Genomic DNA, 14,119 nt, shown 5'->3' with positions numbered 1-14,119 from the left:
AAAACAAGACCTAGGCCCTGGCTAGGTGACTCATCAGGTACTTGGAGCATCATTCCCATAGGCCAAGGTTGCAGGTTCAATGTTGGGTCAAGGCAAATACAGTAATCAATCAATGAATGCATAAATGGGCAGAACACCAAATCAACGTTTCTCTTTTTCTCTCTCTAAAGTCAATAAAAAAATAAAACAAACAAACAAATAAGAGCTAAATGAAAGGTGTTAACATTTCCCTTAGAGGTGTTAATAATTCCCCAAGCTGGGAAATTATTTCCTTAGTTCTGTTTTTTTCTTTTTTAACCATCACACAAGGACATTTTCCACTGCTTTTAGAGAGAGAGGAAGGGAGAGAGAGAAACAATGATGTGAGAAAGAAACATTGACCACTACCTCCCATATGCACCCAGACTGAGGATCATAGGTGCCTAGACTGCAACGTTTAGGTTACAGGATGACATTCCTATCAACCGGCCGAGCCACACGGACGAGGGCTGCTTAATTTCCTTTTGACTGCAATCTAAGATACAAGAGTCACCGCACTCTTACTCCTAAATTTTTGCTTCATAACGTTTCTAATTCAAAGACCTTTTTCTTCAAGTTAGAAGAGAGGCAGGAAAAGTTGGCCAAATAGACAAATACTCTTTTGATTCTAAAAAAATATTTTTGAGTTAATACTATACCATTCTGTTTTCATTTGTGAGTTGAGTTCAGTTACAAATCTTTATCTCAGGTGTAATTCCTATAGGAAAGGTCACATAAATGCTTTAGACTTTCTCTTTACTTACCCATTTTCAGAAAGATAAATGGGTTTCCTAGGTTCTTCCAAACGTGATCAAATATTTTTCTTTTCTTTTTTAGAATCATTGTGTATTCATGGATTTAAACAAATTTGATACATTCCAATCCACCACTATTACTATTTGATGCTCAAATTGGCCCATCTTTGATCAGTCAGAACTCCACATTAATTCCTGAGTCCTTCTGATGAAAACCAGCAGTCTTGGGTGGCTTCAGTGCTTTCTGGTATGATAAATCTTCTGGGTTCAACCTGTGTACTTCCTGCCCTAGCCTCAGAATCAGCTACTACCTCTCCCAGGAATCCTGTTTCTACCTTTTTATTTGGTGGGAGAATTCCTTCCTCTAGATATGTAGATTCATCTACCACTTTCTTTAGTATAGTGTGGAATACTGCTCTTTGACTTATTTTTCAATTCACCTAGGAGGAGTGGTAGTTCTTTGGCTTTACCCGTTTGTTCAATATTCACTGAGAACCTACTGGCTACAAAGCAGTATGATGAGAATAATGGGAAAAAAAAACCCAAGATGATTACAACTAGGTCCTTGTCCTTAAAATTTCAGTTTAGAGAAAACTAAAATACTTAACATAACAAAAGGGGAAACTTTCACAAATGCTACGAGAGGTACAAAACACTATGGGAACTGGGGATGGACAAGGGCAGGGGAAGGATTTATGAAAAGGGTAAAAAAAAAAGAATAGGATTTTCTTTTCTTTTTGGGGGGAAGGAAAATGGAAGGGAGGCAGAGAAAATGGCATGAGCAAAGAAGAGAAGAAGAGAAGGATTTGAGAAAGTACAAATCTAAGGAGAGCAGCTGGAGAAGACTGAAGAGGTTAAGTGAAGAATGTATTTTAAGGCCCTCTAGGTGGCAGGCCTCGTGCTAAGCACACTATACTAATGACAAATCATGCAAATAGTTATTTTATGTCCTATTTTACAAATGAGAAAACTAAGGTCAAAGAGGCTACAGTAACTTGCTGTATACCATACCTTTGGCAAGTGACAGTGCTAAGACTCAAAAGAATCTTTTCCATATATCACGTTATCTCTAAATAATCTAGTTTAATAGTTTAACATATATAAGGGAAGTAATGGGAAATAAAGAGGTTGAATTGAGTCCACCTTTTTTAGGGCCTCAAGTGCACACTTAACAATTCCAGACTTTATTCCACAATATGGCACAGTCACTAGGGCTTTTAAAAGCAGGGGAATGAGCCCTGGCTGGCATAGCTCAGTGGATTCAGCGCAGGCTGCGAACCAAAGCATCTCAGGTTTGATTCCCAGTCAGGGCACATGCCTGGGTTGCAGGCCACAGCCCCCAGCAACCACACATTGATGTCTCTGTCTCTGTCTCTCTCTTTCTCCCTCCCTTCCCTCTCTAAAAATAAAAATCCTAAAAAAAAAAAAGCAGGGGAATGACATAAATGAATCTGTAATAGAAGAATGGCCAGAAGTAGAGAACTGCTGTAACACCCTAGGATGGTACAGGAAAACAAGCAGTAGCAGGTAAAGAGGGCAAATGGTGTAGATGACACAACTACTGGAAGCAAGAGAAAGGACTCAGACAAGATACCAAGAAGCTGAGCTAGAGTGCTTGGGAGGATGATGGTGCAACAGAAGAAACTGGAAAGTCAGTAGAATGCTCTAGTTTGAAGAGGAAATTAAGCTTTGTACAGTGTTTATAAGGTGACAGCAGGACATTCAAGGGGAAAAAGCAAGAAGCTGGAAATACAGGTGTAGAGCTAGCATGAATAGATTCACCAGACAAAACAAGAAGTGAAACTTGGGACTTGAGGATAAGGGAAAGCACACAAAACAGTTGCCATGAATTTATAATTGAGCAGGTTTCTTAAACCTGGTTGTCCAAAAGAATAATTTGAGGCTTTTAAAACTATATATGTCCAGGTCCCATGTAAGCAATTCTCCTTCTTAGGACTGATGGAGTAAGATCCAGGCATCCGTAGTTTTACAAACCTCTGCAGGTAACTGTAGTGAACATCCTAGGTAGATTATTTTAATAAAAAGGGGGTGGGCTGGGGACTGCACAGTAGGTAGAAATTATACTCACCTGTTCCCAGCCCTAAACTGATTTACAGCTACATGAGAGAGCAAATCAACCTGAATAACCCACTGAAGGACAGCTAACTGAAATATTATAACTAAGGATTTATAGAAGAAGCCACAGAGACTGGTAAGATGGACAGAAATGTGAAAAGAGCTGGCCCCTCCACCCACAAGTGGTGGCTGAGAAGCCGGAGGGTTATCTTGGCTGCAAAACTGCCCCCCGCCCCCCAGAGTGCGGGGTCTAAACCCTATGCAGGAATCCCCAATCCAGAATAACAGAGATAGGAAAAGCAGCCCTAGCATCTGGTGGTGAAAATCATTGGGGATTCAGTCACCTAGGAGAGAAGAGAGTCTGCTGGAGACACAGACCCCATCTTCACAGTGACAAGCACTTCTATAGTTACAGCACCAGCCACAGCACCAGCCTCAGCACCAGCCTCAGCACCAGCCTGGGGAGTACACTGCCTGGTCCCCAGATTGCTGGCAAGGCCACTCTGCTACGTGCAGATCCTGCAGAGGGGTCTGCTGGCCACACCCAGCAATGAGCTTTGGGGCACTCTTTTTCTGGGGAGGCTCTTGGAAGACTCAGAGAGTGACTGAACTGTGTGGCTTTGGAAAGCGGACCCCCCTCCCCACATGTTAAATCAGTTGGCCAGCCCAGTCCTGCTGAGTTCAGTCACGCAGGGGATCAGAGTGGGGGCACAGAGCTGGGCCTTTTGAAAGGTACCTCCTGGGGAGGCCTTCTCTGGGAATCAGATATGTGGGTGCTGGGTTGTATGGCTAAATTGTGGGAGGGGGATTCGAGGGGGGAAGAGGGGACACTCATACCTCCCCTGTGAGCTCAGCCCACACTCCACACTATCTCAGGAAGGGAGAGAAGTGCTTGCCCCGCTCCTACAGGATTGCAGGAACCACCCCCAATAGGAGATTTCCAAGTCCTGGATACTCTGCCCTGCTGAGCTCAGTTCCATGGCAGGGAAGGAAGAGCTGCTCAGAGCTAGGACATTCAGAGTGTGGGTCCCTGGAAGGCTGTTGTTGGGGACCGGGATGAAGTGCTTGGCCCCCTACTGCAGTCTAGGTCGACATCACCCCAAATGGGAGACTTTTAAAAAAAAAGATTTCATGTATTTATTCTTAGAGAAAGGGGAAGTGAGGGAGAGAAACATTAATGTGTGAGGGAAACATTAATTGGTTGCCTCTTGCACATGTCTCAACCAGGGACAGGCCCATAACTTAGGCATGTGTCCTGGTCTGGAGCTTTGTGGGACAACATTGAACCAATGAGCTACACCAGTCAGGGCAATGGAAGTCTCTTCTGATCTGTCCTCCGAAGTCTAGTGGCTTCATCTGGCTGAGTTTGTTATACCCAACATGAAACTGTGATGCACCCCTCCTGGGGGAGCTAGAGTTGTAGAGACTGAGTGGTTTAGTTCTGGAGTAGGGGCCACTTTCCCCTCATTAAGGCCTGATTGTGTGACCCTCAGGTAGGGGACCCACTAGCCCCATCCTCCTAACCCCAGTTACCTCACCTTACTGATCTCACAACCTGTGGAAGGGGCTACGGTTCACAGCCACCCTGGGCTTACACTATAGTCTTTCTTCACAATGGTCTGCAGAAAAACCAGGCAACCTCAGTGGGAGGCAACGTAGCTGACAGGGGAGACAAAGTAGCTGACAGGTGGAAGCAGACCTTAGGGAGCCTTGGACCTTTTACAGATCTGACTGCAGCTCTAAGCTGGAGGAAGCCAACCCCTGTACACAGATTAGCCCATTTCACACATACCCAGGCCCAGCAAACATAGTCACAAACAGTGAATAGTGTGGTAGCTTCAGACAGGTAGCCCAAGGCCAATTACACACAACATCTGACATCAACCTGTATCTGAACTTTGTCCAAGTGGATGGGGTGGTGGGCTTCACACCACACCAGGGCTGGACCCTTTAGCCACACCCAAAGGGGGATTCTGGCAGAAACCAGACCCTGTTGGGAACAAATCTACCTCAGGGGGCAGAGCAACACACATATAGTGATCAAGGTTTATCCTTCTGCTCAGACAGCCTGAAGGGTAAACTCCACCGATGAAGGGCCAAGAGCATTCAAGACTTAACTACAACCAGAGGATGCACATAATCCACAAGAAACATTCCTGGAGCATAAAACTCAGATGATCTGTAAGACTGGGTCACTGAGCCCAACAAGACACCTTCATCTTAAAGCCATCATAACAAGTTTGGGAGTCACAGCAGATCTACCTAATACACACAGACAAAATGGGGAGACAAAAAAATATGCCACAAATGAAACAACAAGAGAAACCCTCCCCAAAAGAATTAAATGAAATGGAAACAACCAAAATACCAGATGCAGAGCTTAAAACAATGGTTATGAAGATGCTCAAAGACCTTAGGGAAAGAATGGATGATCTCAATGAGAACTTAAACAAAGAGAGAGTAAGCATTACAAAGTACACAGAAACCATAAAAAAAGTGGTCAGAAGTGAAGAATACAATACCCGAAATAAAAAATACACTAGAAGGAATCAATAGCTGGTTAGATGAAGCAGAGGAATACTTCATCTTGTCCCTGCTTAGAGGACAAGATAAAATAAGTACCCAAACAAAACATCAAAGAGAGAGAGGGAGAGACAGAGAAAAAGAGAGAGAGAGAATTTTAAAAAGTAAGGAAAGTCTAAGGGACCTCTGGGACAACATCAAGTGTAACAACATCTACATCATAAGGTTATCAAAACAAGAAGAGAGTGAGGAAGAAACAGAGAACCCGTTTGAAGAAGTAATAGCTGAAAACTTCCCTTACCTGGTGAAGGAAAATGCCACAGTTCAGGAAGCACAGAGAGTCCCAATCAAGATGAACCCAGAGGCACACACCAAGACACATCATAATTCAAATGCCAAAGGTTAAAAAAATATTAAAAGCAGCAAGAGAAGAGCAATTAGTTACCCACAAAGAAGGTCCCATAAGGCTGTCAGCTGATTTCTCAAGAGAAACACTTCAGACCAGAAGGTATTGGCATGAAATATTCAAAGTGATGAAAAGCAAGAACCTACAACCAAGACTACTCAATCCAGCAAGGCTATCATTTAAAATTGAAGGCAAAATAAAGAGCTTCCCAGACAAGAAGTTCACTACCACCACATCAGTATAACAAGAAATGTTGAAGGACCTGCTTTAAGAAGAAAGAAAAGAAATTGAGAGAGAGGAACATAGGTACAAAGAATAAAGTGACAATAAATATCTATTAATATATAAGTGAATTAAATGCTCCGATCTAAAGATATAAGGTAGCTGAATGGATAAAAAAAAGAACATGACCCATATGCTGTCTCCAAGAGACCCACCTTAGAACAAAAGATACACATAGACTGAAAGTGAAAGGATGATAAAAATATTCCATGTAGCCCTGGCTGGTTTGGCTCAGTGGGTTGAGCGACAGCCTGCAAACTGAAAGGTTGTCAGTTCGATTCCCATTCAAGGCACATGCCTGGGTTGTGGGCCAGGTCCCCAGTTGGGGGCATGCAAGAGGCGACCAACCAATGTTTCTCTCACACACCAATGTTCCTCTCCCTTGCTTCCCCTCTCTCTAGAAATGAATAAATAAAATGTTTAAAAAACATTCCAAATAGAAACAAAAACAAAGGTGGGGTAGCAATACTTAAGACAAAATAGACTTCCAAACAAAAGCCAGAAGAAGAGACAAAGAAAGTCACTACATAACACTAAAGGGATCAATCCAATAGGAGGCTATAACCCTTATAAACATATATGCATCCAACATAGGAGCACCTAAATATTAAAAAAAAAACACAAACCTTGGTGGACATTAAGTAAGGGATCAACAGCAACAGAATCATAGTAGAAGAATATAACACCCAACTGATATCAACGGACTAATCATCAGACACAAATCAAGAAGCCATCTGTGGCCAGGTGGGTCAGTTAGTTAGGGTGTCATCTTATACACCAGGAAGTTGCAGGTTCATCCCCAGTCAGGGCATGTATGGGAGGCAACCTATCAATGTTTCTCCTCTACATCCATGTTTTTTTTCTCTCCCTATCCCTGTTTAAAATCAGTAAACGTATCCTTGGGTGAGGATTTAAAAATAGTAATACTTGTTTAAAAAAATTAAAAAATGCCCTGGCTGGTGTGGCTCGGTGGATTGAGTGTCCACCTGCAAACCAAAGGGTCACCAGTTTGATTTCTGGTCAGGGCACATGCCTGGACTGTGGGCCAGGTCCACAGTGGGGGGCACATGAGAGGCAACCACACATTGATGTTTCTCTTCCTTTCTCCCTCCCTTCCTGTCTAAAAATAAAATATTTTTTAAAGATTTTATTCCTTTATTTTTAGAGAGGTAAGGGAGGGAGACAGAGAGAGAGAGAGAGAAACATCAATGTGTGGTTGCTGCGGGTCATGGTCTGCAACCCAGGTATGTACCCTGACTGGGAATCGAATCTGCGACACTTTGGTTTGCAGCCCGCATTCAATCCACTGAGCTACGCCATCCAGGAAATAAAAGTTTTTAAAAAATCAAAAAGGCAACAGCAACCTTAAACAGCACAATGGATCTGATGGATTTAATTGATGCTTACAGAACATTTCATCCCAAAGCAGCAGAATATACATTGTTCTCAAATGCACATGGAACATTCTCAAAGACAGACTACGTGTTAGGACACAAAATAAATCTTAATAGATTCAAGAAGATTAAAATCATATCAAGCATCCTTTCTGACCACAATGAGATGAAATTAAAAATCAACTATAATAAAAAAACTGAAAAACATTCAAAACACATGGAGGCTAAATTGCATGTTATTAACAATGAATAGGTTAGCAATGAGATCAAGGAAGAAATCAAGTTACCTGAATACAAATGAAAATGAACACATAACAACCCAAAATCTATGGGACACAGAGAAAGCAGTCCTAAGATGGAAGTTCACAGCTTTACTGATCCATCTCAAGAAGCAAGAAAAATCTCATTAAAAATTCAAATACTACACCTAAAAAACCTGGAAAAAGAAAAATAAACAAAGCCCTACAGTAAGTAGAAGGAAAGAAATAATAAAGATTGGGGTTGAAATAAATGACATAAAGACTAAAAAAAAAAACAATATGAAAGATCAATGAAACCAAAAGCTTATTCTTTGAAGAAAATGAAAAAATTGATAAACCTTTAACCAGACTCATAAAAAGACAAAGAGAGGACCCAAATAAACAAAATCAGAGATGAAAAAGAAGTTAACAACTGACATTACAGAAATACAAAAGACTATAAAAAATACTACGAACAATTCTATGCCAATAAATTGGACAACTTGAGTGAAATGGATAAAGTCTTAGAAACATATGATCCTCCAAAACTGAATCAAGAAAAATCAGAAAATCTCAACAGACCACTGACAACTAATGAAATTGAAGCAGTAACCAAAACCAAAAGCTCTGGGCCTGACAACTTCACAGGCTAATTTTAGCAATGATTCAAAGAAGAACTAAACCTATACTTCCTCAAACTACTGCAAAAAATTCAAGAGGAGGGAAGGCTTTTTATGAGGCCAGTATTATTCTAATTATAAAACCAGGTAAAAAACACTATAAAGAAAGAAAATTATAGGCCAATATCCCTGATGAATAGATGCTAAAATCCTCAACAAAATATCAGCAAAGCAGATCCAGCAATGTATTAAAAAGATCACACACCATGATCAAGTGGGATTCATCCCAGGGATGCCAGGTACAATATTCACAAATCAATAAACATGATACATCACATAAACAAACTGAAGGATAAAAATCACAGGGTAATATTCATAGGTGCATGGCATCAGAAAGATTCTCTCAGTTAACCCAGCAAATCTGGTTGCAGTCTGTGCTGAATCAGCTTTGTGATTTTCCCTAGCAGCTAGAAAGTGCAAGTATGTAAAGCTTGTGGTGGAAGCTACCAAGAACTAGGAACAAGCAAAAGTCAAAAGTCAAGGAGTAGTCTAGTTGGTGAGAGTATCTTTGAAATGGCCAATGATGGGCTTCAAAGGACAGACAGGTAAAGGAGCTCAGGTCTGAAGGCTACTGAGAATGAAGGGTACTTAATGGTAAAAAAGAGAGAAATGATACAAATGATTAACGAGGGTTTTAGTGATAATAAAAGTGTTGGATGCCTGGCCATGCGCTGAGCACTTTATGAACACCCTTTCAGTGTTCACATTGAACACTGTGCCACATTGTGGACACTGAACACTACAATAAACCTTGAGGTAGTTAGTAGCAGTATGAATCTCATTTCACAAAATGAGGAAATTAAAGATTAGGCAGGGTAAGGAGAGGTAACTCACAGCAGAATAAAAAGGACAGGGGTAACAAGAAGGTTGCCAATTCCCAATCCTCATGTTAGGAAGAAGGTCGTAAAAATCTTAGTTAAGATGGCAGAAAGAACTTTTGTAAAATGATAGATGAAGATTCATGGGGCATTTTAAAATTTACTCAACCAATGTTAGTGCCAGGTTGAGTATGAAGTTTCTAATGAAGACAGACACATTGTCTGCTCTTACATAGCTTACAGTTTAATGAGGGAGGCAAATACATAACAGGGAGGAGTGCAGTGTGTAATAGGGACATGAAAGGGCACCTTGCCTAGCCTAGAAACATTTTTAGGGGAAAGAAAAAGCATGTGTGTACAATGGCTTGAAGGCCAGAAAAGGCAAAGTCTCCTGTGGGGAATAAAAGTAATTCAGTGAAATTAGATCATAAAACAAAAGGGAGATACCATTGATCTTCCTCATAATAGGCTTTTTTTTTTCCCCCATAGGAGCTTAACCCAGAAACAGATATTGATGAAGTGGACATAAGTTGATAAGCTGATTGGAATTGTATGTGGAATTTATAGAATTAACTGGTCCCAAACCTTGCAACAGAGGATTAATGAAATGTGTGACCCAGAAAACTCATGTCCTGTCTGAGTAGTTTGTGGGTTTAAAAACAAAGTGGTGGCCACCAACTGATTTGCAAAGGTTCTCTTTCCAGGAGGATCTGATAGGTTGGCTTTCTCTCTTCCCACCTTCCTTAGAAAAAAATACATTAGAATGTCATCCTATTTGTTTACAATGACTACTTTTTACCTATAAGGCAGACTATTAGTACAGTACTAATCAGTGAGTTTTCTCCCTGGAGCCAAACTATATGGAAAGCCAACCATCAAAGTCATCTTGTTTTAAAAAGCTTGGAATAGAAGAGACACTAATATGAACTGAGATGTTTAATGGCAACAGGCTTGTATTACCTTTTAACAAAATCCAGCCTTTACACACACACATTTTCATACTTTATCTATTCTTTTTAAAGTTTCCATTTATACATTGTATGATAGAAATTTCATATATACTGGAGGGTTTTCACTGCAGTTTTATTAGCACTGTCCTTTTTTTTTTTAAAGATTTTATTTATTTATTTTTAGGGAGGGAAGGGTGGGAGGGAGGGGGAGAGAGAGAGACACACACACACACACATCAATGTGCAGTTGCTGGGGTTATGGCCTGCAACCCAGGAATGTACCCTGGCTGGGAATCGAACCTGGGACACTTTGGTTCCCAGCCCGCGCTCAATCCACTGAGCTATGAGCACTGTCCTTTTAATTCAACTCTCTCTTCTCCTTTATACTCCACCCCACCACCCCATAAACACTCCAGGATGACTCAGCATTAATAACTGAGTATGCAGTCTTCCATGTTTTCCCCCATATCCATACAATCATATACAAACATACACATGTACATATACATGTACATATGTAAAGATGGGTGGGACTTTTTAAAAATAATGAAATTATTAAAAGTAATTTTTCCCTTACTCAACAATATATCTTATTAAGATCCCTGAAATTCACATAATTCCAATTTATTCTTCTTAAAGCTGCTTAACGGGCAATTAAAAATTATGCTCCCATTGTTTTTTTGTACTATGGACACTGGTACCAAAAAATCCTTTTCATGGATCCTGATAAATGATTTTTTTAATCATTTCAAGTGTCTAATTTTATATCCTTATTATAAATACAGTCAAAAGCACTATCTGCATTGTTTTATTATAAATACAGTCAAAGCACATACTGCATTGTTTTATATGAATTCATGTTTTATGTTAATGACTTAATGCCATACACATCTTTCAGCAATCTTAAGATATTTGAAATTTATCCTTATTGGTATATGAGAATTTGGTTCATACATTTTAGTAGTTGTATAGTATTTTTGCTATATTTATTCTATTTAAATCATACACTTCATTTTAGTTTTCTTTTCATCCTATTTACTTAGAACTTTTATAATGAATAACTACTGAACTTGATCAAATGCCTTTTAGCATCTACTGGTTATAGAGTTACATGTTTTTCAGCTTAGCTGGTAGATTAAATTGATAGATTCCCCCAAACTAAATCACCTTTGCATTTCTAGAATAAATTCTTTGTTGTTTATTCTAGCTTCATTTCTAAATTTAATTTACTAATATGTTAATCCAAACTTTTTCTCTATTGTCACAAGTGAATTACAGTTTTTTTTGTACTATATGAGAATTTGGCAATAATAATATGCTGCTGACTTCTTTTCTATCTTTAAAGATTTTATTTATTTATTTTTAGAGAGAGGGGAAAAGAGGGAGAGAAATATTGATGTGTGGGAGAAACATCAACTGGCCACCTCTCACTCACTCCCACCAGGGACCTGGCCCAGGCATGTGCCCCAACTAGAAATCGATCAGGTGATCTTTCATTCTGTGGAACAGTGCCCAACAACCGGGATGAACTGGTTAGGACTGCTGGCTTCTTTAAAGTATTTTGAGAGCTTTCTATTTTACCTATGTTTCAATTATTTACATTATATTTGATTTATCCATCTTTTTAAGAATAAGTTCAAATTGAGCCATGAAACCCTGAGTCTCTGGTGATTCTTTAGTAACTTTTTAGTCTCTTTTAAGGAAACTGACTTACTCAAGTTTTCCACATTTTGGGATAATTTTGCTAGGAACCTATTAATTTATTCTAGTTTTTTTTTTCTTTGCCATAAGTTGGCATGTAATAGTCTCTTAGAATTCTCTTAGTATATCCTGTATTTATGTTTGTCCCCTTTTTCATTTCTTGTATATTTTTGCTAGTATTTTTTAACCTAATAAAAGAATCAAGGCTTATGAATTATCTATTTTACTGTTGTTGTTTTTTAAAGAACCAGCATTTGGGTTTATCCCTTCAGTTTTTTTATTTCATTAATTTCTGCTTTTTGGTTCTTTTCCCCAGCTTCCTTTTCTTGTTTTTGTTTTTTGTTTTTTTAATTTCTAAGTGCCAAGTTCCTTCACTGTTTGCTTTTCTCCTTTACTACTCAAGGGATTTAAGATTACAAATTTTTATCTGAGTTATGGATTTACTACATTTCAGTATAAAAGGCTTCCTTCTTTTCTACATAGTTTGAAATTCCCCTTTTAGTTTTTTCTTTGATTGGTCATCTAGTAGTATTGTATAATTTCAGTACAATTTTCCAAGTGATATAAAGCTTACCTTAGTACTTTTTAGCATAGGATAAAGCCTACTTTCCTTTTTTTTCTGGCATATGCTTAAACCAGTAGTACTCACCTCATGACACAGCTGTATCCCAAGAGCCCATGCATAACATCAGTCAACTTTTAGAAGTCAACAATACCAAAAGAAACAACCCCTTAAATGATGAAGAAATTTTTCTTTACTTCATTTCTTTAAAGTTGGTATAAAAGACAGTTAAATTTGCAAAGAAGCTTGTAAGAATTTGTTTATGAAATATATTGTACTAACATGTAATTCTGTCTCAGGATTGTTCTCTTAGCTTTCTACAGCATTTTTTAATGAGTGTTACTTACAGCTAGATAGGGAAGAAGAGTGGGAAAGAGCTCGAAAAGGGCTGCATTCTGTCATAGTCACCCCCTTGGAGACCTGCATATATATTAGTGTATTAAAAGCTCTAGGAAGTTCACCTTATCTTGAGTTAACAAAGATGTCCTAAAGCATTTGATTACCTTATTCTGCAAAATCAATGAACACCTATTAATTCTCTTTGGGAAATGCAAGCCAAGGAGATAGACATTCCTTGGAGAGCAAGACAGTGTAATACAATTTTCTGTCTTCTGCAGGCTATTCACCTGGGGCCCAGTTAAACATTTGCTGAATTACTTGGTAGCAGAGGAGGTGTGATGTGGAAACAATAGATGTTATGTCTACTTCAGCTCTTCTCAGTATGGCCACATACAAGTTAGGTTCTTTTATTAAAGAGTGCTAAATATTTTGCATCAAAATACAAACCTTTTTACAATTTTACAATTGTAAATGGAAGTTCCTAAAACTCTGGCCCTACACAAATTCAAATATTAAAAGCCAACATCCCAGGAAGGCCAACAAAACCCAGTGAAAATAATATTGCAGTTGCAACACCAATGGAAGTATGTAATAATATAAACACATGCACACACACACCAGTGTCCACATGTATACTGTGTAATGTCAGAGACTGAAGAATTAGGGTATCACCAGATCTCCAAAGGGGTGACTGTTATAGAATATGGCTCCTTCCCAACTCCCTCCCACTGTCCATTTTAAACTAAAGCAGTGGAACTGCATTCTTTTGTTTCCTATTCATTTAGTTTATGATCCAGCCATATAATTTTATGGTCATAAATAGAGAGTTATTAACTATAGCCAGAAAGCTTCAGAATTCTAAAAATATAGACAATCTACATTTATTCAGCTACAGAACTTCTAGTTTCAAACACTGAGACATGAAATTTTATATCAGGGATAATTACTATTAGCTGCTTTCAGAACTCTGATTTTGTTTCGGGCAACAATGCATGCACAACTGACAAAGGTAAGTAACTTCCCAGGCTCCTCTGTAGCTGCAGGTAGCTAATAAATGACGCATCCAGTTGGCCAGTGAGACAAAAGGAGAAATCTTCTGGGAAGATTCTATGAAAGGCTGTTCTTCAACATAAAAAGAAAGCCACACAAGAAGGCATTTTGTCCCCACCTCATCCTTTTTTTGCCTAGGACTCTGGTGTGAGGAAAATAATGCCTGGGGCTGCAGCCATCAACCCCTTGACCATGAGGCAATAGCAAAAGGTAAGAAACCAACATGTTAAGGATAATGGCATGGGAAGACAGTAAGACCTTAGACTCCTGATAAAAGCAATGAATCAACTAAACAAAATCTGGACCTACCTGCCTCCAGACTTCTT

The 14,119-nt window shown here is 39.1% G+C and overlaps 1 protein-coding gene across 1 annotated transcript in view; it reads right to left on the bottom strand.

Annotated features, from left to right (window-relative positions):
- The window catches only part of LOC114501907 (sarcolemma associated protein), a 156,414-nt gene that overhangs the window by 81,059 nt on the left and 61,236 nt on the right, over positions 1–14,119 (bottom strand).

The sequence above is a fragment of the Phyllostomus discolor genome, chromosome 7, assembly GCF_004126475.2.
Source record: "Phyllostomus discolor isolate MPI-MPIP mPhyDis1 chromosome 7, mPhyDis1.pri.v3, whole genome shotgun sequence".
NCBI classification, from domain to species: domain Eukaryota; kingdom Metazoa; phylum Chordata; class Mammalia; order Chiroptera; family Phyllostomidae; genus Phyllostomus; species Phyllostomus discolor.
The sequence above is the reverse complement of the archived record's forward strand: the minus strand, read 5'-3'. Positions and strand labels throughout refer to the sequence as shown.